Here is a 27079-nt window from a genome sequence, read left to right as displayed (position 1 = left end):
TACGTGTTTTTGATCATTTAATGGGTTGTTTCCAAATCTCAGTTATTGTGAATAATGCTCTGATGAACATGGGAGTGCTATATCTCCTTGAATACAGTTTTCATTTTCTTTGGATGTACATTCAGAAGTGGAATTGCCAGATTATATGGTAGACATTTTTAATTTTGTGAAGAATCTGCTTATGGTTTTCCATAGTGTTTTTAGATCAACATATCTCTATCAACGGTGTAGAAGTGTTGCTTTTTACCCTGTCCTTGCTGATGCCTGTTGTTCTAGACCTCTTGATGACAGATACTCTAACTGGTATGAGGTGAAAATCTTCATTGTGGGTTAGAGAGGCATTTCCTTAATGATTAGTGATGTTGAGCATCTGTTTGTGAGCCTGTTGACCTTTTTGATGCTCTCTTTGGAAAAATGTTTGGTTTTTTGGCCAATTCTAAATCAGATTTTTAAAATTATTATGAAGTTCTGTGAGTTTGCCATATATTTGGGGCATTAACTCCTTATTCAATATGTTGTTTATGAAAGTTTTCTTTTATTCTGTATATTGTCTTTTCATTTTATTGTTTCTTTTGCTGTGCAGAAGGTTTTGAGTTTGATATATTCCCTTTCATTGATTTTTGCTTTTGTTGTTTGCACTTTTGGTGTCATGTCCGAAAAAAAAAAAATCATTGCCAAGATGAATATTGATGAGCTTGTTTGTTATGTTTTCTCCAAGGAGTTTATGGTATCGATTCTTATGTTTATGATTTTGATCCATTTAAAGTTATTTTTTTTTGGGGTGGTGTGAGATGGAGGTCCAGTTTCATTGTTCCACCTGTGTTTCTCTAGTTTTCTCATCACAATTTGTTGAGGAGACTATTTTCTCCTCATTGGCTCCCTTATAACATAGTAGTTGACCATATATACTAGAATTTAATCTTGGGCTTTCTATTCTGTTCCATTAAACTATGTATCTGTTTTGGTTCAATCACCTCACTGTATTTATTAATAGGACTTTGAAATGTAGTTTGAAATCAGGAAGTGTGATACCTTCAGCTTTGTTCTTTTTTCTTAGGATTGTATCAACTCCTCAGAGTCTTCAGTTTCACACAAATTTTAGAATTGTTTTTTCTATTTCTGTGAGGAATACCTTAGACATTTTGATGGAAATTGTGTTGAATCTTTAGATCACTTTGGGTAGTATGGCCATTTTTACAATACTAATTCTTCTTGTCCATGAACAAGGAATGTAAGAATATGGAATTCTTCACAAATTTGCATATCATTCTTAGGGAACATACTACTCTCTCTGAATCATTCCAATTTTGTGTAAGTGCTGCCAACGAAGCACTAGGAATCTTTTATATAGGCCTATGTCTTACAGCATCCCCAGTAATGGAGGACCTAAAACTTAGGGCTGTCATTAGTTCATAAAGAATCTTCATCTGAATTTAACAAAGCTCACGAATTAGGCCCAAAGCCAAGGTGCCTTGTTCTGCATGTGGAATATGAGCTGGATTTTACCTTAATATACCCATTTTTTCCAAGTAGGTTAGTAGAGTCTACAACCTAAAAAACTCAGTGTATAATCTCTGGTAATTCTCCTATTTTTGTTTAATTTCATGCCAAATAGAAGAGGTTGGCAATATAATTTACAGAATAGGAGATAGATAAACTCGTGTGGTATTGTCTCAGAAATTTGCCTTGTTTAAAACTCATGGCTGGTGTGCAAAAAGAAAAATGATTCGTGGGAAAGTTATATCCTTTGTTGTAATCTTCACACTTTTAAAAGCAATAAAAATAAACTTAGGAAATAGGACAAGTAAAAGCTCTAAGAGAGAAGTATTTAGGCTCTTGTACATTTCTTACATACCTGCCTAATAATTACTATGTTGAATTGGAATTATATGTGTAATGTTTTTTGCTTGCTCCCAAATACTCTACCTAAAGGCAAGGAGAATGTGCTTCATATTTGAATTCCAAGCAAACAGCACAGTGCCACATAGTTGGCATTTACTGAATACATAATATTCATTTTCCACTATTTTACTTCCTTAAGGATTACTAGTGGAAAGCATCTGAGATATAAATTTTAAAATAGTAACTTGTAGATTCTTTTTAATGAGACAAACATGGAAAGATTGTTTTCTATACTCATCCATTTCTTTCTAAGTCTACTAGAGCTTTGCAGTACACTTTTATAAAAATTATACCTTACAATACTGTTAATAAATATTATAACTAGTAGTTAAGTTTTTAATGGCAGGTCTCTTTAACTTTACTTCTTTTTTTTCTATTTTACTCCCAGACTTTGAATGAGGCGATAATGTCAAGTCCTGTGTCAAGTCATTATTAATTACACTTCATACTTGAACAAATATGCAGGTTAGGGGAGCTGAAGCCCTGTGCAGTGGAAAATCTATGTATAAATTTTGACTCCTCAAAAACTTAACTATGAATAGCCTACTGCTGACCAGAGCCTTACCAGTAACATAAATAGTTGATTAACATGTATTTGTTGTGTTATATGCATTACATACTGTATTCTTACAATAAGGTAAGAACCTTATTCTCACGTGGCTTTGAAATAGAAAAATGGATTTGAATTCGAAATTGCCTAGATTAGAAGAAAACATTGGAAGAAACAACAGACTTCATTCGAAGTATGATTGTATTTAGCCCAAGATGAACATACTTGCACTTCATCCAGTGTTGCACTTACTGTTTACACAATGCATGTGGTGTTCACCTGTTGCCCTTCTGATCTCATGAAAAGTATTCTCATGTGAAGGACCTTACAGAATTTTTATTTTTAAACTACTGTATAGTAAAAATAGACTTTAAAACATTTGATCTTATTCTATCCCAGAAGTACCATGATCCCAAGGTAATGCTTTGTAGTAATCCAATAAAATAAAACTCTTCTCCTCTTCTGTCTAGGTTTAGTGCCTACAATAAGAGGGCACTTTTGTAGCATTACCACTGCAAGTTACCAGGTTTAGATTCTTTCCACGTGCAGGAAGGCTTCATTGTTGGTGATAAAGAATCAAGTAGAAAATTGGAGACTTGGATAAGAAACTCTCCCTGTTGACCTAGCACAAGTGAACATTTTTGTTTGAGGACTGAAATAAACTCCTTATATCACTTTTAAAGAAATGCTTATAGTGTAAATAGGTCATTCATGATTCTTCAAACATGAGCTTTGCAAAATGAGATTGGAAATGGTCTATATTTAAATCTAAAAAGAACTCATGATGAAATGATGCTAACTATGGAGCTTATAGTGTTTTACATCATTTATAGAGAAAAATATAAAACTATCCCTGACTTCCTGTGATAATTAGTGCCTCTTTGATGGTAGCATGAAATGCTCTAATGGTTATGTTGTGTGAAGTCATTTGGTTTTTGCCAACTGCTGAAATTACTTTGGATGTTGTCACTAAAAATAGTGAGATATATAGGTGTGTCAGGCATTCAAGGTAGAGCCCTTAGGCATCTGTCTGCCTGAAAAGGGCTTTCTTTTGAGGTTCAGATTAAAGGCCTGATTTTGTAGTTTCATCCCTCTCACTAAGGAAAGGTCATTGACTGCTATTCATCCTGGTGCTTTTATGGAGGTGACAAAGAGAGGGTCTAGAAAAAAAGGAGGTCAGACGGAGGAATGAGGGAGAAATTAGGGAGACACTTGAATGTTTTTGTTTATTTTAATTTACTTTTATCTCTTAACAAAGACTAATTTAGTAAGTTTACTAAATCTGAAGACTGAATTTATCCTTTGAAGCTCTTTAAAAAACAAAATAATTCTATATATATATATTCATATATTTCATATATATATATACACACACACACATATATATATATATGAAAAAAGACCAATACCATAGGAGAACAAACAAAGCAAGATAAAAGAGAGAAAGGAAAGAGAAATAAGAGAGTGAAAAGTTTTCTTCAAGCTTCTATATTGTTAGAGATTGTAAAGTTCTGTCTGTTAGTTTTCAACTCAGTTCATCTGTTATCTTCTTTCTGTTGCTGTCACTATTCATTCTTGTCTTTGCTCATTTCTATCTTCTCAGCTGCCTTTCTAAACTTTCATTGTTACAAAAGCTCTCATGTTACACTCTACAATTTTCATCCTAATAATGACTTCTAGAACTTTCCCTTTATTTCTGTTTCCATTGGGTGGTTAAAGCTAATGTAGCTGTGGACACCATCACCTTTCTAAATCTGGGCATGTCAGCCTCCCCTCCCGCAAGAAAGGAGTTTCCTAGAGTTTTTATCTGAGAGCAAATATTGAAATAGAGCTAAATGTTTCATAATGTTAGCCAGTTAGCTAATCTATTTCTGGGGACACATTATCTTTTTAAACTTTGCCATCACCCCAGATTATTCAGGTGGAGAAAGTGGTCCTGACTTTGGAATACAAGTCTGAGATTCCTTGCAGTTAGGAATCATAAGAGTAAGGTCATAGAGATAAAAATGGATTTAAAAGGGGAACATTTTATTCACTCAGTAAAGACAGTTTTAATTGTTCAACTGACTATTTTCACTTTCTGGGAAGGCAGGATGACAACAATTATAAGCCTAATTTAGACTTAGTGAGGAACCATGGGACGGAGCTCTGGCAAATGGGAATGTGAGGGGAAAGGAGGTATCATATGTCTAGTTTGAAGCATTAAGAGTTAGTGTGTTTATTCCTCTCTTTCTTATCTCTCTGGCCCTGTCTTGACAATTCTAGAAACCCTGGAAATCAGACATCAGGAAATGGAGGGAAATCCCTAATTGCATTGAATTTTTCAGAAGTGAGAAATTTTTATAGTGCTAAGTCCCTGATATATGAGGACTTGTTACTATAGCAAATTCTACTGGATTCTGACAGTTACATTTAATACAGTATTATGGCTCATACTGTCCATTAAATGATAATTATTATTATTAAAGTATTATTGAACCTTGTGGGAGATGAATAGTTATTCTTCTTTAATTGATAATGAAGAGCACCTAGGTGGCTCAATTGGTTAAGCATCCAAGTCTTGATTTCAGCTCAGGTCATAGTCTCAGAGTTCTTGAGGTCAGGCCCGTTGTTGGGCTCTGTGCTAACAGCACTGAACCTGCTTAGGATTCTCTCTCTCCCTCTCTCTACCCCTCCCTTGCTCATGTGTTCTCTCTCTCTCCCTCTCTCTAAAAAAAAAAAAACCAACCCCACACATTTAAGGAAATTGATAATGATCTGTGAAAATGAAATGAAAATATAATAGCCAAAGATGATGGAATATGCAATTAAGTCTTTGGTTCACTGTGTGGTATATTTTAGGATGAGAGCAATGGAATCATTTGCATTTAAGTATACTGTGTCTTTTTATTTATGCAATCTCACATAAGCAGGGATAACTATAGTATAATTTTCTGAACTACAACCTAAAGAGCTAAGAACCTACTTTTAGAAGAATAGGGAGAGAAGTGGAAAAAAGAAGAAATAGCGGGGGGGGGGGTAAAAGAGGAAAAATGAAAATTTGTTTAATTCTATTACCTCCTTCAATTGACTAGTATAGAACAAGTGTATGTTTTCAAAACTACTAAGTAAGGAAGTTGAAATCACTGAGTATATACATGAAGCAGCTCAGTAGTGTGTAAATGTACCACATCTTCTTTATCCATTCATCAGTTCATGGACATTTGAGCTGTGTCCATAGTTTGGCTATTGTTAATAATGCTGCTAAAAACATGAGGGTGCTTGTGCCCCTTCAAATCTGTATTTTTGTACCCTTTGGGTATATAGTTAGTAGTGCAATTGCTGGGTCTTACGATAGTTCTATTTTTAACTTTTTGAGGAACCTTCATACTGTTTTAGAGTGACTGCAGCACTTTGAATACTTACCAACAGTATAGGAGAGTTACCCTTTCTCCACATCCTTGCCAACATCTGTTATTTCCTGTACTGTTAATTTTAGTCATTCTGACAAGTGTAAGGTGGAATCTTAATGTGGTCTTCATGAGTATTTCCTTGATGATGAGTGGTGTTGAACATCTTTTCATGTGTCTATTAGCCATCTGGATGTCTTTGGAAAAATGGCTGTTCATGTCTTCTGCCCATTTTTAAAAAAAATTTGTTTTATTTTATATTAGAGAGAGAAAGAGAGAGAGAGAGAGAGAGAGAGAGAGAGAGCGCGCGCGCACGCGCGAGAGAGCGAGCATGTGCGAATGAATGGACATGAACAGGGAAGGGGCAGAGAGATGGAGACAGAATCTGAAGCAAGCTCCAGGCGCTGAGTTATCAGCTCAGAGTGTGATATGGAGCTCAAACTCATGAGCAGTGAGATCATAAGCCGAAGTAGGACGCTTAACCAACTGAGCCACACAGGTGCCCCATCTTCTGCCCATTTCCTAACTGGATTATTTTGGGTGTGTTGAGTTTGATAAGTTATTTATAGATTTTGCATACTAGCCCTTTATCAGATATGTCATATGCAAATATCTTCTCCCATTCTGTGCCTGCCATTTAGTTTAGTTGTTTCCTTCACTGTACAGAGGATTATTATCTTGATGAAGCCACAATGAAGTATACTGTATACAAAGTTAATAAATAATAGATTGGGGAAAGATACTTGTAAATCTAAGATCAACTAAAAATCAGTGCCTAGAATATGACACATTCTTATGAAAAGAGCAATACAAATATGTGTGAAAGATATGAGAAGTCATTTTCAAAATATTAAAGTAAACAGAACTACTAAGCACAAATAAGAGGAAATCATAGAATTATTAGTAATCATAAAGTATCCCTTACTGTGATATTAGAGTGATGATAATCAGAGTAATAATGCTAATAATGCAACAGTGTGATAGGAATTTTCATGTATATCACTGTTGTAGAAATTTGGACAGTAATGTAGTACCACTGACTCAGTTGATGTATAAAGATACACCATGATACAACAGTTCTTGTATGGGGTATAAAAATCCCAAAAAATCCTCCCATCAAGTCAGAAGGAGAAATACTGTGTGTTCTTTTAGGAAGATTTGGCTGAGGACTACAACAAAGTAAGGAGGCAGCTTGGGTGCAAAACTTGAGGCACTCACTCTCAAGATCATATAAGACATGAGCACAGGGTAGTGGACTTGCTGAGAGAGAGAGCCTCCTTAAATTTTGTACCCTGTCCCCTTTCCTACCTAACCCTAATCTATTAGTTCCCTAATCTCAGGAGGCAAATTGGAGTCAAATTAGGTGTCCATCATTTGTTTTTTTGAATTTTATATTTTATTTACTTATGAGAGAGACAGAGACAGAGACAGACAGAGGAAGAGAGAGAAAGCATCCCAGGCAGGTTCCATGCTGAACATGGAGTCTGATGTGGTCCTCAATCTCACAACTATGAGATCATGAGGTGAGCTGAGACAGAGTTATACACGTAATTGACTGCGCTACCAGACTGTCTTTTGGGCAGTAGGTAGATGACATGAGATAAATGAAAAAGATGGAGAATTACACATTATTTAGAAGGAATGTGTGAGAGATAAATACAGCTGTAAGAGTAAGTTTCAAGTTGTTTAATTAAAGGAAAATAGGAAATATCCTTGTCTACTGTGTATTATTTTGAAAATCAATGTATCAAATGGTATTTTTAAAGAAGGAAATATTAATTTAAGCCAAAATAAACCTATCTAGAGGAAAATTAAGATAGTATAGTCTATTTAAAAATGTTCATAAAGCAATCACCTTACTATTGATAAAGCTAAAATGTATGTTTTTATAATTATAAAATCAAAAATAGGGAAAAAGATTTTTGACATACCATAAAACTCCAGTATATATCTTTAGATGCTTTTTAGACTAAGTATCCTATCTATTTCTCAATCCAATTTTAAACTAAAACTGTAGGGGCACCTGGGTGGCTTAGTCAGTTAAGTGGCCGACTTCAGCTCAGGTCATGATCGCACAGTTCGTGAGTTCGAGCCCCATGTCAGCTGACAGCTCAGAGCCTGAAGCCTGCTTCTGATTCTGTGTCTCCCTTTCTCTCTGACCCTCCCCCACTCACATTCTGTGTATTTCTCTCAAAAATAAATAAGCATTTAAATTTAAAAACTAAAGCTAAAACTGTAAGACTGATTGAGGCCTTGGTATCATCTATTTCACCAAAGATTTTGCTGAGCTCAGGGAAGATTATCAACAGTTTAAATATAAAATGATGCTATAAATTTGATTAAAAATGGATTTGGAAGTGATCTCTAGTGATACCAAAAGAGACAAAGTGTTTCATTACTTGCTACAATCCAGCTTTCTGATTGTTTTCCTTTTCTCATTTACATTTTTCAGTGTATTGATTTATAAAATATAGCTGTTAATTAAATCTCTCCTATATCTCTAAGGAAGTTGTTGGCATACCTGAAATGGATAAATTGATTTGAAGCTACTTTAAAAACAATGTTTGTATTCCTATATTTAATGCTATTAAGGGTTGATATAGTTCAGTTTGGAATATGTTTTTGTTTTTGTATTTTATTTAATTTAAAAAAAAATAGTTTATTGTCAAATTGGTTTCCATATAACACCCAGTGCTCTTCCCCACAAGTGCCCTCCACCATCACCACCACCTCTTCCCCCCTCCCCCTTCCCCTTCAACCCTCAACCCTCGGTTCATTTTCAGTATTCAATCGTTTCTCAGGTATTGCATCCCTCTCTCTCCCCATCTCTCTTCCCCCCTTCCCCTCCCCCGTCCTCCATTAGGTTTCTCCTGTTCTCCTGTTAGATCTATGAGTGCAAACATATGGTATCTGTCCTTCTCTACCTGACTTATTTTGCTTAGCATGACACCTTCGAGGTCCATCCACTTTGCCAAGAATGGCCAGATTTCATTCTTTCTCATTGCCATGTAGTATTCTGACTGTTCCGACCCGGCCGGCAGGTCGGTCAATCGTCGCGGGTTCCTGAGGAGAGAGTGAGAATTGGGGGTCAGGGGGCACAGAGAATGGAGGCAAGACAAACGTTTCTGATCAAGCCTCCGTTTATTGAGAAAATATCCACACCTTATAAAGGGTTCAAGGCGGGAAACAAGGCAGCTGACCTAGGTCGGTTGCTAGGAAGAGATTAAGGCTATGGTAAAGGAGGAACCAAACTAAAGTTTTTAGCACAGCGCCTGAGGGGCCGACACTGCCCTGCCTGCAGGCGGTTGATCTTTGTACTTCTGGCAGCTCCCCACAGTATTCCATTGTATATATAAACCACATCTTCTTGATCCATTCATCAGGTGATGGGCATTTAGGCTCTTTCCATGTTTTGGCTATTGTTGACAGTGCTGCTATGAACATTGGGGTACATGTGCTCCTATGCATTAGCATTTCTGTATCCTTTGGGTAAATCCCTAGCAGTGCTATTGCTGGGTCATAGGGGAGTTCTACTGATAGGTTTTTGAGGAACCTCCCTACTGTTTTCCAGAGAGGCTGCACCAGTTTACATGTGGTATCTCAGTGTGGTTTTGGTTTGTGTTTCCCTGATGATAAGTGATATTGAGCATCATTTCATATGCCTGTAGGCCCTCTGGATGTCCTCTTTGGAGAAGTGTCTGTTTATGTCTTCTGCCCATTTCTTCACTGGATTATTCGTTTTGTAAGTGTGAAGTTTGGTGAGTTCCTTGTAGATTTTAGATACTAGCCCTTTATCTGATATGTCATTTGCAACTATCTTTTCCTATTCTGTCGGTTGGTTATTAGTTTTCTTGATTGTTTCCTTTGCAGTGCAGAAGCTTTTTATCTTGATGAGGTCCCAAGAGTTCATTTTTGCTTTTGATTCCCTTGCCTTTGGGGATGTGTCGAGTAGGAAATCGCTGCGGTTCAGGTCAAGGAGGCTGTTTCCTGCTTTCTTCTAGAGGGTTTTGATGGTTTCCTGTCTTACATTCAGGTCCTTAATCCATTTTGAGGTTTTTTTTTTTTTTGTATGGCGTAAGAAAGTGGTCTAGTTTCATTCTTCTGCATGTTGCTGTCCAGTTCTCCCAGCACCACCTGCTAAAGAGGCAGTCTTTTTTCCATTGGATACTGTTTCCTGCTTTGTCAAAAATTAATTGGCCGTACATTTGTGGACCCATTTCTGGGTTCTCTATTATATTCCATTGGTCTATGTGTCTGTTTTTGTGCCAATACCATACTGTCTTGATGATGACAGCTTTGTAGTCAAGGCTAAAGTCTGGGATTGTGATGCCTCCCATTTTGGTTTTCTTCTTCAATATTACTTTGGCTATTTGGGGTCTTTTGTGGTTCCATACGGATTTAAGGATAGTTTGTTCTAGCTTTGAGAAGAACGCTGGTGCAATTTTGATGGGGATGGCAGTGAATGTGTAGATTGCTTTGGGTAGTAATGACATGTTCACAATGTTTATTCTTCTGATCCATGGAATATGTTTTAAGAGAGAACAGTAAAATAAAATCATAATCTAAATTTCCTTGCAAAAGAGATAGTAACTCTCAATATGAGTTTTTCAATCCTATTTAATTAGTAAACTAGCTTATCTGAATACCCATAGCAGAAACCTCCTTTACCCTGAATACAGATGACATAATGTCTGATTTTAAACAACTTTGTCTTCTAAGTAGTACAGCAAATTGCTACCTCCTTCTGTAAACTAGCTTTTAATTGTATAATAGGTTGGTGAAGGGTATAGTATCACCAAAATTAAATTTACAAGATTTATAAATTATAAGATTTAGAATTTATAAATGATACAATTTAGATGATTTACAGACATTAGGTAACATTGTGTGCATGATAACATGGTGGGTGCCACACTTACTTTTTTTTCCCTAGTTCATTAGATTACTCTGATGTCCAAATTCTAATTTGGGACAAATGGAATAGATTTTGTGCCAGTCTTGTGGATGATAAGCCACACTGCTAGTGCAGTGTCACTTCCTGGGTGTGCTAGAAGATTCTCTCTCCAGCCTGTGCGCAGGTTCTCCCCTTCCCTAGGTCCAAGACTCATAAATGTGAGGGAAAGATGTATCAAGGATTACACAGTAAGCATCACCCTTCCCTTACTGCAAATACAACCACTAATAACAACTACTACTGTTACTAATATTTATGACTTTTAAAAGAGATTTATGTGGATGTTATGTATGTATAAAGGTTATCTGGATTATAATACTGCTATTTCACAGGTGAAAATTCAAGTTTGGAGAGGTGAGGTGATTTACTCAATGTCATACTTACAGGGTTAAATGAGGAACATTCTGATTTATGAAAACACATTTTTGGAAAATTATAAAGAAAAGGCCAGTTACACTTTAAATGTTTTATTTGAAGCTTTTTTATTTCACCACAATTGTATAGATTTTTTATAGTATTCTCCCTGACATAAACCAGATACTGCAAACCACTATTACATACTATTATATACTATACCCATTTTCCATAAAATTAAAGTTGTACTATAGCTCATGATTTTATATCTCAGTGGGTGATGTCTTTAAAAAATGAAATTCTTTCTAACTGGAAGCTACAATTTTATTATTTTAAGAAGTTTAGCCAGTCTGTCATATAACTAACATTGATATCACTGCTATTATTTTTGTCCCATTTGATAATCATATGCATCTTATTTAACATTCCAATACTAAGAAAAAGTGACTGAGTTAATCCTGTAAGAAGCCATACTTCACTTAAAATTGTTAGAGAATGATGTGCTGCTTTTCTCTGGTAAAAATTCTAAGTTATTATTTAAATGAACTCATTTGGAAATTAAAATTAAGTAACTGCATTTATTAAAGTTACACTTACCTATGATGATTGACTTGAAGAATATTATGATTGAGTATGGTTATGCAAATGCCATGTAATTTTCATGAAGTAAATGATAACCTCATAATCACAGTAAAGTAACTCAAAATATATGGGCTTGTAAAAATCTAATCACGCAGTATAGAGTATGTGTAGATCTGTGTACATATGTACGTATTGTTTATGAGTAGAACTTACTAATTTCTCTAATAACCACTAGTGTCTTTTAAGAGAGTCCAGAATACTTTAGTTTCACGGTGGTTATAAGAGCTCTGTGCGTGGTGTTATATAAAATATTACAGGACTAAGTGTGCCATCTATGTAGTATTTGGTTTGTACAAAGCTCAGTGGTACACAGTGTCTTTTTATCCTCCCTCCCCTCAGATTCCATGAATCTGAAAAATTTTTTTTATGAGGATTTGAATGGACAAGTTCCATTCTAGATACTCGGAATGCAACAATGAATCAACAAACAAAAATCTTTGCCTTAGTAGAGCTTAAATTTTTTTGAGGAAAACAAAATATATATAATGTATTTTTTATATATTTTATATATAATTTGTTTTTAACAGTAAAAAGAGTTAGAATCATAAACATAATGGAGCAAATATTATGGAGGGCAAACTTTTAGGAAGGGTTCAAGAAAGTTCTCATGAAGAAAGTAAATAGGGCTGAAGACCTGAAGAAAATCAGAATGGAAGCCAAAATCTTTTTCTTGGCAAGAGCTTTTCCAATGTAGAGAACAAATGCAAAGCCCGTGAGATAGGACTTTGCCGTCAAAGACAGATCCAATGAGTAGGAGGGCTGTGTGAGATAAGTTAGAGAGGAAACTTGCTCCAAATCACATGACACAAGTGATAAATGGCCAAAGCAAGGACTTAAATTTTAAGAGATAAATCACAGGCAGTTGGTCAACCAGATTAATGAATATATAAATAGAGATGTAGATGAAAAAAGTATTAATAGATACTGAGTTAGTTTTTTCTTTTAAGAACATGTTTAGTCTGTTTTGATGCCTAAAGCAGTGAATGCCTGTTATAGGAGAAAGAAACTGAGTAACCAACCATGTATATAACTGCCCAATATTACACCAAGTATTAGCATCTGAGTTAGATACAGAATTGAATGCACTAGAAAACCTCTAGAATCATTAGAAGAAATTATATCCCTGAATTTATTACTTCCAAGATACGAATATGAACTTTGAGGAATACTTTTACATTATACTCTAATAATGACAGCAGGCTTTAAAGCACATATAGATTTAATATTCTGGCAGCCACTTCCTGTAGATCTGATCCCTTTTCATAGTGCAGCAATCTTTGACTCTTCAGTTTTATAAAGAACTATGTCAGTCTCTGTAACAGCTTGCTCTATACTAGTATTGCTTGCTGTTTATAAACAGGGAAGTCAAACATAGAGCAGTAAACAGTAGTTGGGAAGATGCTGGCCAAGTAGATGAGAGAAATGGCAATCTTCCCTTCAATTACCAAAAAGATATTTATTGTAAGAAATATTGAGCAGTAAGAAGTTGAGCACTAAGAAGTTATTTTAGTGTTCTGCAAGAACCCCCAAGTGTTGGTTATTTGCAGAATTTACTAATTAGATCTTCCCAAACGTAAAGGTTCTTTATTTTTGTGATGCCAATTTCTTGATTTCTGTCGATGACTTTTAGCCATGACCTCCAGGGAGACACTAGAAGTGAGCAAGTCAGGCACTCCCATCAATGTGAAAGAGCACACACCACTGGGGAATAGTGAGTATCTCATAAGAGGGTATTAGAAATAATCTGTTTTAGGATTTAGTGTTGGTCGAGGAAGAGTGGGCTTTCTGGGATGGACAGTATGAAAGGAGGGGCAATTCTATGATTGGGTAAAGGACTAGCAGGTACCCACTTAGTAAAAAAAACAGTGTTCGTTTTCTTGTGAATGTTACAATGACCTTGTTTTCTTTGTACTTAAGCAAAATTATGAAGTAACTTTTTTCTTTTTCTCATTTATGTCTCAGAGCAACCTTGTCTTAGTTGGTATATTGTGAGGTTATTTATCAAATGAGAGAGTAAATGGCCTGGATGTGTCAGCCCAGTTTTGAATGTGAGGAGTTGTTCTCTCTCCTGTCTTTTCTTACAGTTCTCAGAACTTTCTAAGCAAGGAAAATTAGCCTACATAGTACAGACGTGTAATTTTAATAAACTATGTAAATTATATGCAAAATCTAAAATTCTCACTTCCTCAATATACAGAATAAAGGCAGTCTAAATTATTTAACACCAAATTTTTATTCAAAATTATTTAACACAATTCTAAATAATTTTTAATTTTGAATATATCATTTTAATAAGTCTTCTAATGGCCATGAAATTCTGTTGAGTAATAAAGATTTCTTCACTTACTAGAAATAACAATTCCTATTGCAATAACAGTCTATCCCATATATTTGTGCTATTTAAAAAATACATAACAATATGATTTTACTGAAAGAACTAGACATTATTACAAAACATTCTGTGAAATATAAAATATATTTTACATTCTTTCGGCTATGTTATTTGGCTGATACTCTTTGCAGCTCAGTATCCTCAGCTTTAGGACTAAAAATTTTTCAATATCTTTTTATCAGTTAATATTTTCATCAGTTTTCCTCTTATGAATACATTTTATAAAAACCTAAAACTGTTTCAAAAATGTTTTTTAAAAATTGTGAGGAAATAGTAAAAAGAGTTCCTATATACTTCCTACCCACTGTTCCCAATTAGTATGCTACAGTTGTTATAATAATCAAGTATAATTATTAAAGTCGGCAGTTTATTCATATGTCTTTATTTTTTTACCTAGTGGGTAGGATGCCATTTAGTTTAAATTACATTTAGTCATCAGATCTCCTTAGGCTTCTCTTGACTGACATTTTCTCAGGTGTGTGTATGTGTGATGGTTTTGGCAGTTGTGAGGAGCAGGAGTCAGGTATTTTGAAGGATGCTGATCTGATGGACTTTTCTAATGTTTCTCCTCATGGAGATTGGGTTGTAGGGAGAAATATCACAGACTCTTTGCACACTCCATACTGTACTCTTTGGAAGAAAAGTCACTAGACACAGCCCAGTCTTAGGGAATGGCTAGTTCTCCCTTCCTCAGAGCAGAGTACCTATATAAATCACTTAGAATTCTTTTGCATAGAATATTTATCTTTTTTTCCACTCTCGTTATTCCATAATTTATACTAGTATGAATTCAGGATTCATCTACACTTAGAGTTGTAATCTAATACTCTATAATTGTTTCAGCTTTGGGCATTGGGAGCTCTTTGAGTTGCCTCCTGTGTACCTTTACCATACACGTATCAAGGGTGTGTATTGCTATTATTTTTCTTGTGTTGGTATACTTCTCTTTTCTGGCATAACAAGATGCCCCAGGTTTGTCTTGTAAATTTCCTAGTGAAGTCTACAATCAGCCATTTTCCCAAAAAGCTCTGGTTCTGTTACTGGAGAAGCATATTGGAAATGAAAATCTCAGTGCTGGGTATCCTCAATGATGTTGGGTTGTCATTGCTTCTACATTGCTCAGCTGAAAGAGCAAGGAAATGTTGTGTCTTGTATAGTATTCTACCTACATGCCCACATCTATAAATAGGTGAATATCCATCATACTGATATCTTCATTACCATATCACTCATTCTGGGCTACTCTTGCTTATCTGTAAATTCCTACTCCAACACTAAGAAACTTGTCTTTTACCACCTATAATCCATTTAATTGCCCAGTTCCAGTATACATACATAGCAGTGCCATAATTTTTACCTTGTGCTCACATGGGACACAACTTTATAGATTGGAGTACAGTACAGTCTTCGATGGTCCTTTTGCCCTTAGTCTTACAGAAGCAACTCCTATTTAAAGTTAGTAAGGTGAACACCATTTCCCTCCAACCAACATCAGTGATGCTGTTTAATATGCTTTTAATATGGAAAGATTCTGTTGTCACAATCTCTTTTCCATTTTCAGAACCTGCTTTTTAAAAATTTTATATATGAAGGTTTGGTTTTTATGTCACAAAGTTTAAAGGCTTTTGACTAATGCATAATGTGTCATATAGTTTTGCCACTCCAAAAAAATCAGCTATTCAACCCTTCCTTCCTGCCCCAGTTTTCTGGAAAACTCTGAACATTTAATCATTTCTATACATTTTTCTGACCTAGAATGTCATATAATTGATACTATGCATCATATAGCCTTTTTAGGCCAGTTTAACTTCAAAATGTGCACTTTGATTCTTCCATGTCTTCTTATGGCTTAATACCTCATTTTTAAAATCACTGAATAATATTCCACTGCTTGGATGTACCACAGTTTCTCTATTTGTCTAACAACATACATCATGGTTCTTTCATATTGTGATAATACAAATAAGCCATTATGCTTTTTTGTGGACTTGGGTTTTCAAGTCAATAACTAGCAGGGTGATTGGTGAATTATTTGGCAGTTTCCTAGAAATCTAAACCTATCTTACCAAATTGTTTTCCAGAGTAACTGTGTCATTTTGCATTCCTCCCAGTAATGAATGAAAATTCTCCTTATAACCTTGCCAGCTTTTGTTACTGTCAATTTTTGGATATTTTCTGTTCTCTGCATAGTGCTCTTGGATTATTTTCAGTGTGTACCTCCCTCTCCTGACCAATTTTTAAAAGGGTGGTTTTCTTAGAGTTGAGTTCCAAGAGCTTTTTGTGTGTTTTGGGTAGAAGTTGATTAGAAGAAAATTTTAGGAAATCAAATATCTGTTAATCTGTGTCTGGTTTTATTCTCTGATCAGTGCCTTATGACTTAACTATAGTTATAATGTGGTACGTTACATCCCCTTGACATTTATTTTATAACTGAAAGTTTGTACCCTTTGACTCTCCCTTGACCAATTTTCCCCAATCACCATCCTCCATCACCCATCTATTCTCTGTAGCTATAATGGTTTTGGTTTTTTTTTTTTTTTTTAAGATTCCACATATAAGTGAAATCACGTCTTCTACTGTCTGAATTTTGTCACAAATGGCAACATTTCATATTTTAATATAATTTATTGTCAAATTGGCTTTCATACAACCCTCAGTGCTCATCGCAACAAGTGCCCTCCTCAATGCCCATGACCCACTTTTCCCTCTCCCTCACCTTCCATCAACCCTGAGTTTGTTCTCTGTATTTAAGAGACTCTTATGGTTTGTCTCCCTCCCTCTCTATAATTTTTTCCCCTTCCCCTCCTACATGGTCTTCTGTTAACTTTCTCAAGATCCACATAATGAGTGAAAACATATGGTATCTGCCTTTCTCTGACTGACTTATTTCACTTGGCATAATACCCTCCAGTTCCATCCACATTGTTACAAATGGCCAGATTTCATTCTTTCTTATTGCCAACTAGTATTCCATTGTATATATAAACCACCTCTTCTTGATCCATTCATCAGTTGATGGACATTTAGGCTCTTTCCATAATTCACCTATTGTTGAAAGTGCTGTTATAACCATTGGGGTACATGTGGCCCTATGCATCAGCACTCCTGTATCCCTTGAATAAACTCCTGGCAGTGATATTCCTTGGTCATAGGGTAGTTCTGTTAATTTTTTGAGGAACCTGCATACTGTTTTCCAGAGCGGCTGCACCAGTTTGCAATCCTACCAACAGTGCAAGAGGGTTCCCGTTTCTCCACATTCTCACCAGCCTCTATAGTTTCCTGATGTGTTCATTTTAGCCACTCTGACTGGCGTGTGGTGGTATCTCAGAGTGGCTTTGATTTGTGTTTCCCTGATGATGAGTGAAGTTGAGCACCCTTTTTTGTGTTTATTGGCCATTTGGATATCTTCTTTGGAAAAGTGTCTATTCATGTCTTCTGCCCATTTCTTCATTGGATTATTTGTTTTTCGGATGTGGAATTTGGTGAGTTCGTTATAGATTTTGGATACTAGCCCTTTATCAGATATGCCATTTGCAAATATCTTTTCCTATTCTGTCAGCTACCTTTTAGTTGTGCTGCTTGTTTCCTTTGCAGTGCAGATTTTTATTTTGATGAGGTCCCAATAGTCCATTTTTACTTTTAATTTCCTTGTCTTTGGAGATGTGTCGAGTAAGGAATTGCTGGGGCTGAGATCCAAGAGGTTGCCTGCTTTCTCCTCTAAAGTTTTGATGGTTTCCAGTTTCACATTCAGGTCTTTCATCCATTGTGAGTTTATTTTGTATACTGTGTTAGAAAGTGGTCCATTTTCATTCTTCTGCATGTTGCTGTCCAGTTCTCCTAACACCATTTGTTAAAAAGACTTTTTTCCATTGGATACTCTTTCCTGCTTTGTCAAAAATTAATTGGCCATACATTTGTGGACCAATTCTGGGTTCTTTGTTGTATTCCATTGGTGTCTGTGTTTTTGTGCCAGTACCATACTGTCCTGATTTTTACAGCTTTGCAGTAGCGGCTAAAGTCTGGGACTGTGATGTTTCCCATTTTGGTTTTCTTCTTCAGTATTACTTTGGCTACTCAAGGTCTTTTGTGGTTCCATACAAATGTTAGGATTGTTTGTTCTGGCTTTGAGAGGAATGCCGGTGCAATTTTGATGGGGATTGCACTGAATGTGTAGATTGCTTTGGGCAGTATTGACATTTTAATGATATTTGTTTTTCCAACACATGAGCATGGAATGTTTTCCCATTTCTTTGTGTCTTCAATTCCCTTCATAAGCTTTCTATAGTTATCAGCATATAGATCTTTTACATCTTTGGTTAGGTTTATTCCTAGGTATCTTATGGTTTTTGGTAAAATTGTTAAGGGTATCGGTTTCTTTATTTCTCTTTCTTCCTTATTGGTGTGTAGAAATGCAACATATTTCTGTACATTTGTACCCTGAGACTTTGCTGAATTCATGGATCAGTTCTAGAAGGCTTCTGGTGGAGTTGATTGGGTTTTCCATGTAGAGTATCATGTCATCTGCAAAAAGTGAAAGTTTGACTTCTTCTTTGCCAATTCTGATGCCTTTTATTTCCTTTTGTTGTCTGGTTACTATGTTAAGCAACAGTGGTGAGAGTGGACATCCTTGTCGTGTTCCTGATCTCGGGGAAAGCTCTCAGTTTTTCCCCATTGAGGATGATAGTAGCTGTGGGCTTTTCATAAACTGCTTTTATAATGTTTAAGTAGGTTCCTTCTCTCCTGACTTTTTGAGGGTTTTTGTTAAGAAATGATATTTTATTTTGTCAAGTGCTTCTTCTGCATCTATTGACAGGATCATATGGTTCTTAATCTTTCTTTAATTAATGTTATGAATCACATAAATTGATTTGTGAATATTGAACCAGATCTGCAGCCCAGGAATGAATTCCACCGATAAAGTTTGATATGCTGTCGAACTCAATTTGCTAGTATTTTGTTGAGAATTTGTCCATCCATAATAGTCTGGGATATTGGCCTGTAGTTCTCCATTTTTGTTGGGTCTCTGTGTGGTTTGGGAATATGAGTTGGGAAGTTTTCCTTCCTTTTCTATTTTTTGGACCAGCTTGAGAAGGACGGGTATTAACTCTGCTTTAAATGGTTGGCAGAATTCCCCAGGGAAGCCATCTGGTCCAGGACTCTTATTTGTTGGGAGATTTTTAATAACTTTCTTTTTCTTCACTAGTTATGGGTATGTTCAAATTTTCTATTTCTTTGAAGTTTGAGTTTTGGTAGTGTGTGGGTGTTTAGGAATGTGTGCATTTCTTCCAGTTTGTCCAGTTTGTTGGCCTATAATTTTGTAGTATTCCCTGATAATTTTCATTCGTGATTTTATCTATTTGGGCCCTCTCTCTTTTCTTTTGGGAAACCTGGTTAAAGGTGTATCAGTTTTGTTTATTTTTTCAAAAAACCAACTCTTGGTTTTATTGAACTGTCCTACTGTTTTTTCAGATTACATATTTATTTGTTCTGATCTTTATTATTTCTCTTTTTCTGCTGGGTATAGGGTGTCTTTGCTGTTCTTCTTCTAGTTCCTTTAGGTGTGCTGTTAGATTTTGTATTTAGGATTTTTCTTGTTTCTTCAGATAGGCCTGGATTGCAATGGATTTTCCTCTTGGGACTGCCTTTGTTGCATCCTAAAGGGTTTGTTGTATTTTCATTTGTTTCCATACATTTTTAATTTCTTCTATAATTGCCTCATTTACCCATTCTTTAGTAGAATCTTATTTGATCTCCATGGTTTTAGAGGTTTTCCTAACTTTTTCCTGTGGTTGACTTCAACATTAATAGCATTGTGATCTGTAAGTGTACATGGTATGATCTCAATTCTTTTGTATTTTATTGAAGGCTGTTTTGTGACTCAGTATGTTATCTATCTTGGAGAATGTTCCATGTGCACTCTAGAAGCATGTATATTCTGTTGCTTAGAGATGTAGAGTTATAAATGTGTCAAGTACATCTGGTCCAGTGTATTGTTTAGGGCCATTATCTCTTTACTGATTTTCTGTCTAGATGATCTGCCCATTGTTGTAAGTGGAGTATTAAAGTCCCCTGCAATCACCACATTCTTACTTATAAGGTTGCTTAAGTTTGTGATTGTTTTATATATTGGGGTGCTTCTGAATTTGGTGCATAGACATTTGTAATTGTTAGCTCTTCCTGATGGAGAGACCCTGTAATTATTATATCATGCCCTTCTACATCTCTTGTTACTTCTTTTACTTCAAAGTCCAGTTTGTCTGATATAAGTATGGTGATTCCAGCAGCATGATAGACAGTTCTCCATCCCCTCACTTCCAGTCTAAAGGTGTCCTCGAGTCTAAAATGAGTTTCTTGTAGATAGCCAATAGATGAGTCTTGTTTTTTATCCATTCTGATACCCTAGTCCATTTACATTTAGTGTTATAATTGAAAAATATGGGTTTAGAGTCCTTGTGTTACCTGTAGGTTTCATGCTTGTAGTGAGGTCTCTGATACTCTGTGTTCCTTGCAAATTTCCCTCACAGAGTCTCCCTTAGGATCTCTTGTAGGGCTGGCTTAGTGGTGATGAATTCCTTCAGTTTTTGTTTGTCTGGGAAAACTTTATCTCTTTCTATTCTGAATGACAGGCTTGCTGGAAAAAAGATTCTTGCCTGCATATTTTTCCTGATCATCACATTGTTTCATTAAAGGAAATGAAATTTCCTATTTTTTTGCATCTCAGATTTTAGCACTAAAATACAGTATTTGACAATAGCACTCTTAAATGGCTACTTTTCAACAATTGACCATTAAAATTATACTGACTCCTGGTATAAAAGTCTTCTATCAATGTATTTATTAATTTAAGCATGAAATAAAGATGGGACTGGAGAACAAATTATCAAAAATACTTGTGCTTTAATATCTGTCTAGATTATGAACAATTTGAATGAAGTCTTATGTCCCTATAGCCTGGTGACTGAGAAGGTACAGCAGAGTATCAGAGCATTTCAGTTTAGTTTTAGGTTTTAGAATGTTTGAATGACAAAATTAGGAACTGTGAGGATTCTTAGAGCCACATTTACAAAGGCTTCTTGGCATGCCCAGTTTATTTTTTTGTCCCATCATCCCAGAGGTAATGTGACTTACGTTTCCTAGGACAGGCAAATTCTTTACAAGGTCCTCTCCAGAATAGCTTCAGCAGTGGCACATAATTTCTTCCTGGGACCTAGTAATTGTGCAATATTCATGGATGTTGCAAAATGAGATCTGTGTGCCAGAAACAAGAGAAAATATTCTAGAGCTGCAGTGCATATGATTTATTTACATTTGGTGCCAGGGTTTAGCTACTTACAAATATGATTTTTCTTTGTCACTCTCTAGTGGCAAAGACCAGGAAATCTGTTATGCAATGGTGTGACCAGTGTTCTTAGTATATGACAAATAACTTGCAACCTGATGCTTAAAAGACAAAGACTCTAAATTAATAGTCACAGCCATTAATTAATTGGAAGTGATCTATTGTAAGTATTCTCCACTTGACTATGTAGTGCTTCTATGGTTCAAAGGTAAATGGCTTCCAGTATCTAGAACATCATTGTGAGTCAAAAAATATAGCAACAATTAAAAAGAAGGTATATTTTTTCAAGTTTGCTGGCAATATTTTCTTACTTTTGAATGTAAATGCTGTTCAAACTGAAAATTTTGTTGGTGGTATTACTATTTCAGTAGGATAATCTTGGAAGTTTTGTTAAAAGGAAACATTCTAATTTTTGTGTTAGAATAAAAGAATATCTCAGCATTAAAATAATTCTATTGGAGTCACTTCATGATTTTTCTGGGCTCTTTAATAGGACTCTTTTATAAAACCCTTTTCATAAGAGTTATTCATAACTAAGTGATACACTTATTCTAAGATATGTAAATAGCAAAAAATTTTTACTTAGGCTACCTGTTTGCTTCAGCAAAGGTACTTAGTTTTTTGTTTATTTATACTTTGTGACCACTTGTGTATATTTAATAATAGTTTAAGTAAATGGAAACAGTGTCTTGATAAGGCAGCAAATATTTTTTCAGTTTACCCAGAGGCACCATGTGGGTTAGGAGATTTGTTTTTTTATTATGCTAGTTCATTAGTAACAATTCTAAGTTCAAAAACTAAAAGCTTTGAAAGTAGAAATTTGCCTTGCTTTTTTGTTAGCTGTAACATTGGGATTTTTAACTTGCTTCCTATAACAATGTAAAAATACTGGATACACTTGAGTCAAATTAATCTGGGTAGGGCAGAGAAATTAAGATTTAATAGGTAAATCTGGTTTTCTTTCCAAAGCTCACGCCTTATTCCTTTTCCTACGTGGACTCCAGCAGAGGGAAGCTAGCTAACTCTCAACAGGTACCAGAGAATTTTCACTTTCAGGAAGGAATACTGTTGTTGTTGTTCTTTCTTTTGGCTGTACCAAGATGTGTGACCTAATCCAAGCTTGCCTCACTGTGGGCTAGAAGTGCCCCCTCATTTCCTTCATGAGGTGACTCTGCCACAGTCAGGTGTTCCCATGGTAATGACCTTCCTTGTTTGGGTAGAATTTTCTTTTTCAGCTGGACATTTCCTTTTGTCTAAATTCAGAGATTAAGTTCTCCCCCCGGGAATAGCCACTTAATTTAGAAAAATGGCATGGTGAAGTCCTCCTCCTTACGATTTAATATGGCTAATTCTTCATAAAACTACAGTGCACCATAATGTTCCTTTTCAGAGGACTTTCCCCTTTATCCTTTGGTTGTATGTTAGGATGTTTACCTTTCATTAATAGGGCTTCCCCAATGGCTTTTTCAAATTCAAATTGTACAGTATTGAGGAAATGGGCTGGCAGTTGAGTGGTGGGTCTCTTCTGTAGCATATTTACTTGACTTTTCCCCCCTGATGTTAGCTCCACCAAAGCATTTCTGTATCTCAAGAAAGTTTCCCATGGATCCGCAAGATAACTGATTACAGCATCAGTCATAGGCATCAACAGTTAATAACTCAGATTGCTCACTAGACTTTCAAAAAATTATTTCAATTATCATGTGGCTTTTCAAATAACATTCTTGAACATAAGTATTAGTAACCATAGAACCTCAAAATTGTGACATAAACCAAGAAGTCTTAATGAGCTCTATGGGGGGAAAACGGTTTCTAAACAGCACAGAATCCACTATAATGGATACAGTTTAATATATAATGGAATAGGGATTATTCAGGTCATTTGTGAAATAGGTGGTCTCTCTTTTCTATTTTGTGTTTTTCCTACTCACTACCTGTGTGTATCTGGTGGGGGAGTGAGTCCCCAGATTTGGCGTAAGCTGTGCACAGCTTACATGTATACCGAAGGGTGTGTGTGTGTGTGTGTGTGCGCGCGCTATTAACCTCAGTCCTTAACAAAATTTAAAAATAAAAATGGCTGGAGAGTAATATTCTACACTGAGTGTGACAGCATGTCTATGAGCCTCCAAACATTCTGCTGTAGCTGCTTACCTATCCTTCATGACTGAGGTGAGCCACCTGCACAATACCTCACCCTATGCCACACCAGGGGACCCCAGGCCCCTGTCTCGGCAGAGCTCACACATAGAGGAAACAAATTCTTTCCATTTCTAATTTTTTTTGTCATTTCCACCCTTATATATTAGTGATTGGGCAAATTAATCTTTAAATCCCTTTAGGAGAAAGTATTCAAATTTTCCTTTAAGAACTCCTATTGTTACATAAGAACATCTCATTAAGCTTTACTATTTCCTAGGGAACAAGAGGCAGCAGGTGATAATAAAAGGAAGAAAAAGATTTTTTTTTTTTTGCATGTATAAGCAAAGGGCTTTATTATTACGGGCTTAGGCTGGCCGGACCTAAGCTCGGGCTCACAGACTTCACCAGCACAGTGGATCCATGCTGAGAGCTAGAAAAACATTTTTTAAAGTTATGTTTTTTACCAAGGAAAATTAAAAGGTGTTAAATACACTTTTAAATTGGGCATTTTCTTAAAGTCAGGAGTTGAGCATCTGTTTGACTTCCTTTCCAGAGGCTTTTTATAGCAATTTCTTCTCTATAGGGTGGCAGTGTGAAATGCTTTGACATTATTAAACCTGATAAAGCCTATTGCCACGTTTAGGACTTATCTGGTAAGGTGAATAGTTTCCCTTTTGAGTATAGCCAATTACATAGAAACTTATCATCTGAGTTTTAATAGCTTACATTTATCATTTTTATTCAGGGCTTTAAAGTACAATGCTTTTTGTAGCCTCCAGGCAATGATATAAGCAAAATGAAGAGTAAAATCAGATTTTTGTTGTTTGAAAGCCCAACATGTTTGAAAATACCTTATCATAAAAACTGGCATTTCTGAATGAAACACAAAAGTGCATATTAAGTTCTTGTTCCTTTAATTTCTTGTTATTTTCAAATGAAACTTACTTGTTTTTCACATTTAAACATGCTTGCCCCGTCACAAGTATTTTTAAAACCTATTGATAAAACGTTGATAGATCCTTAGGATTTTGCAGTCAGTAAACATTCATGAAGTATGTAGGATTTTCTTTATCTCCCAAGATTATATTCCCCTTCTCACTCTGTTTCACATAAAAAAAAAGTCAAGAAAATAATGACTGTCAATCCTTATTATATTAATATAAAAATGATCTTCCCTTCAGCACTGTCATCTTTCTTCTCAAAAAGTCAGTGTTACAGGATGGTATATGTATATTAAAAATTTGGTCAATTTATTTTAGTAACACATAACGATATATAATTTTAACGGAGCTCTAAGTGAGCACTGATGAAAGAACTTGTATCTTTGTGATCAGAGTGAGAATCAGACCATATGCATTTTCTAATAGGACTTGGAGAACTTGCCTTGGTTATATATAAGAAGCTATTTCATTACACAGTATACAGGATTTTTAACAGTATGCTATATTTTTGTACCATGATATAAAGAACATTTATGTTAGTGGCTATGTAGTTGATCCTCAAGGTAAGTTTATGTTTTTCCATCCCACACCCACCTTAACATGAAAGGGAGCACAGTCTGGGCAGCATAAGGAGGCTGTGACCACAGCAAGCACCAGGTCCCTTGGCCCACATCTGCCTTGGATACCCTGGGGACAAGAAAAGAAAACACCTCCTTTTAAAAGAACAACTAGAATTAAAGAGCCCGTCCTAGAACTCCGTCAAGCATGGAGCTGTGGAAACTCTCTCCTGGTGGGAGGGGCTGACAGTCAACGCTCCTCTACCTTGGAAGCACAGACCAGTGCACAGTCCAAGTACCATAACCAGCCTGCCGCCCTGGTAATTTTTTTGCTCTTAGCCCACAGCAACCTTAGCTGTCCCACCAAAGCCATGGACACAAGAACACTCCTGGTTAGGGCTCACTACAGTGCCAGCCTTTGTGCCAAGGTGACACAGGTACAGAGCATCACCGAACACTCCAGGCCCCCACCATTTTGGATATAGATGGCTTGCTGAGGCACCCCTGGTGAAGAGTGCTGCTACTTCCTGGCTGATGTCTTCTTTGGATCCAGCCACCAGGGTGCTTTCTGCACAGAGTGCTTAGGAATTCTCAACCCACGCCTGCCTCCATTCCTTCCAACCCACCAGGATCCCGCAAGTTGCTTTCACTTTAGCTTCAGTTGTCCTGCCAGAGTCCTTTCATAATATAGAACCCTGGGACTGCAACCACTTTGCCCAGTGTGTGAAGAGCCCTAGGACAGCTCTAACCAACCAGTGAAATCTCCTGATGTTCGTACAGTCTATATAGATGACAACCACACATGAAACCATTGCTTCAAGTATCAGAGAAGCAGCTCTAACAAGAATTCATAGAACATCAAAAAATGGGGAGACAGAAGAATGTATTTCAAAAGAACAAGACCAAGTCTCAGGAAAAGAACTAAAGGAGATGGAGATAAGCACTATGCCTGATAAAGAATTTAAAGTAATGATTGTAAAGATGTTTATGAGCCTGGAGAGAAGAGTGGAGGAACTCAATGAGACCATCAATAAAGTGACAGAAAAAAAAAAAAAACATTAGAATTGAAGAATACAGTATCTGAAAAAATATAATAGAGGGAATCAACAGTAGATTAGCAAATGCCTAAGTATGTTACAGTCATTTAGAAGACAGGGTAATGGAAAGCACCCAAACTAAACAACAAAAAGAGAAGTGAGCTTTTAAAAATAAGGTAGGTTATGGGATCTCTTAAGCATTAAGTGAATGCATATTGACATTGTGGAAGACCTATCTGAAGAAGTAATAGCTGAAACCCTGCCCCAGGGGAGGAAATAGACATCCAAGTTCAAGAAGCACCGAGTGTTCCAAATAAGGTAAACTCAAGGATGTTCAAACTACCACACATATTTAAAATGTCAACGGTTAAAAAGAATTTTAAAAGCAAGAGAGAAGCACGTTATGTACAAGGGAAACCTTGTAAAACGACTGTTTTAGCAGAAAATTTGTAGGCCAAAAGGGTATGGTGTAACATATTTAAAGTGCTAAAATAGAAAAAAATCCTATAACCAAGAATGTTTTGGTCAGGAAGTTTATCATTTAGCAGTGAAAGAGAGACAGACCCCTGGGTGGCTAGGTCAGTTAAGTGGCTGACTTCAGCTCAGGTCGTGGTCTTGTGGTCAATGAGTTCACGCCCTGCGTCAGGCTCTATGCTGACAGCTCAGAGCCTGCCTTGGGTTCTGTGTCTCCCTCTCTCTGACCATCAGAAATAAACATTCAAACTTTTTTTTAATTGATGGAGAGACAAAGGGACATCTTTAGAAAAGATTAAGGTGTTTTTTTTTTTTTAATGTCTATCTACTCTTTATAGCACCAGTTATTGAACTTATTTGCTATCTTCGTTGGCAACTCCATCAGAAAGGACAAAGACCAAGGAGAAAG

The 27079-nt window shown here is 36.0% G+C and overlaps 1 long non-coding RNA gene and 1 pseudogene across 1 annotated transcript; both read right to left on the bottom strand.

Annotated features, from left to right (window-relative positions):
- Window positions 1-1233: 1233 nt before the first annotated feature.
- LOC115295079 lies at window positions 1234-1333 on the bottom strand (annotated as a pseudogene).
- Window positions 1334-8784: 7451 nt separating this feature from the next.
- On the bottom strand, window positions 8785-25265 carry LOC115293641. Its single transcript, XR_003909547.1, has 3 exons — window positions 25197-25265; window positions 21312-21431; window positions 8785-8904 (listed from the first exon to the last, which is right to left on the bottom strand). It is a non-coding gene; the product is annotated as an uncharacterized LOC115293641 (long non-coding RNA).
- Window positions 25266-27079: the final 1814 nt, after the last annotated feature.

This window comes from Suricata suricatta, chromosome 6, assembly GCF_006229205.1.
Source record: "Suricata suricatta isolate VVHF042 chromosome 6, meerkat_22Aug2017_6uvM2_HiC, whole genome shotgun sequence".
NCBI classification, from domain to species: domain Eukaryota; kingdom Metazoa; phylum Chordata; class Mammalia; order Carnivora; family Herpestidae; genus Suricata; species Suricata suricatta.
The sequence above is the reverse complement of the archived record's forward strand: the minus strand, read 5'-3'. Positions and strand labels throughout refer to the sequence as shown.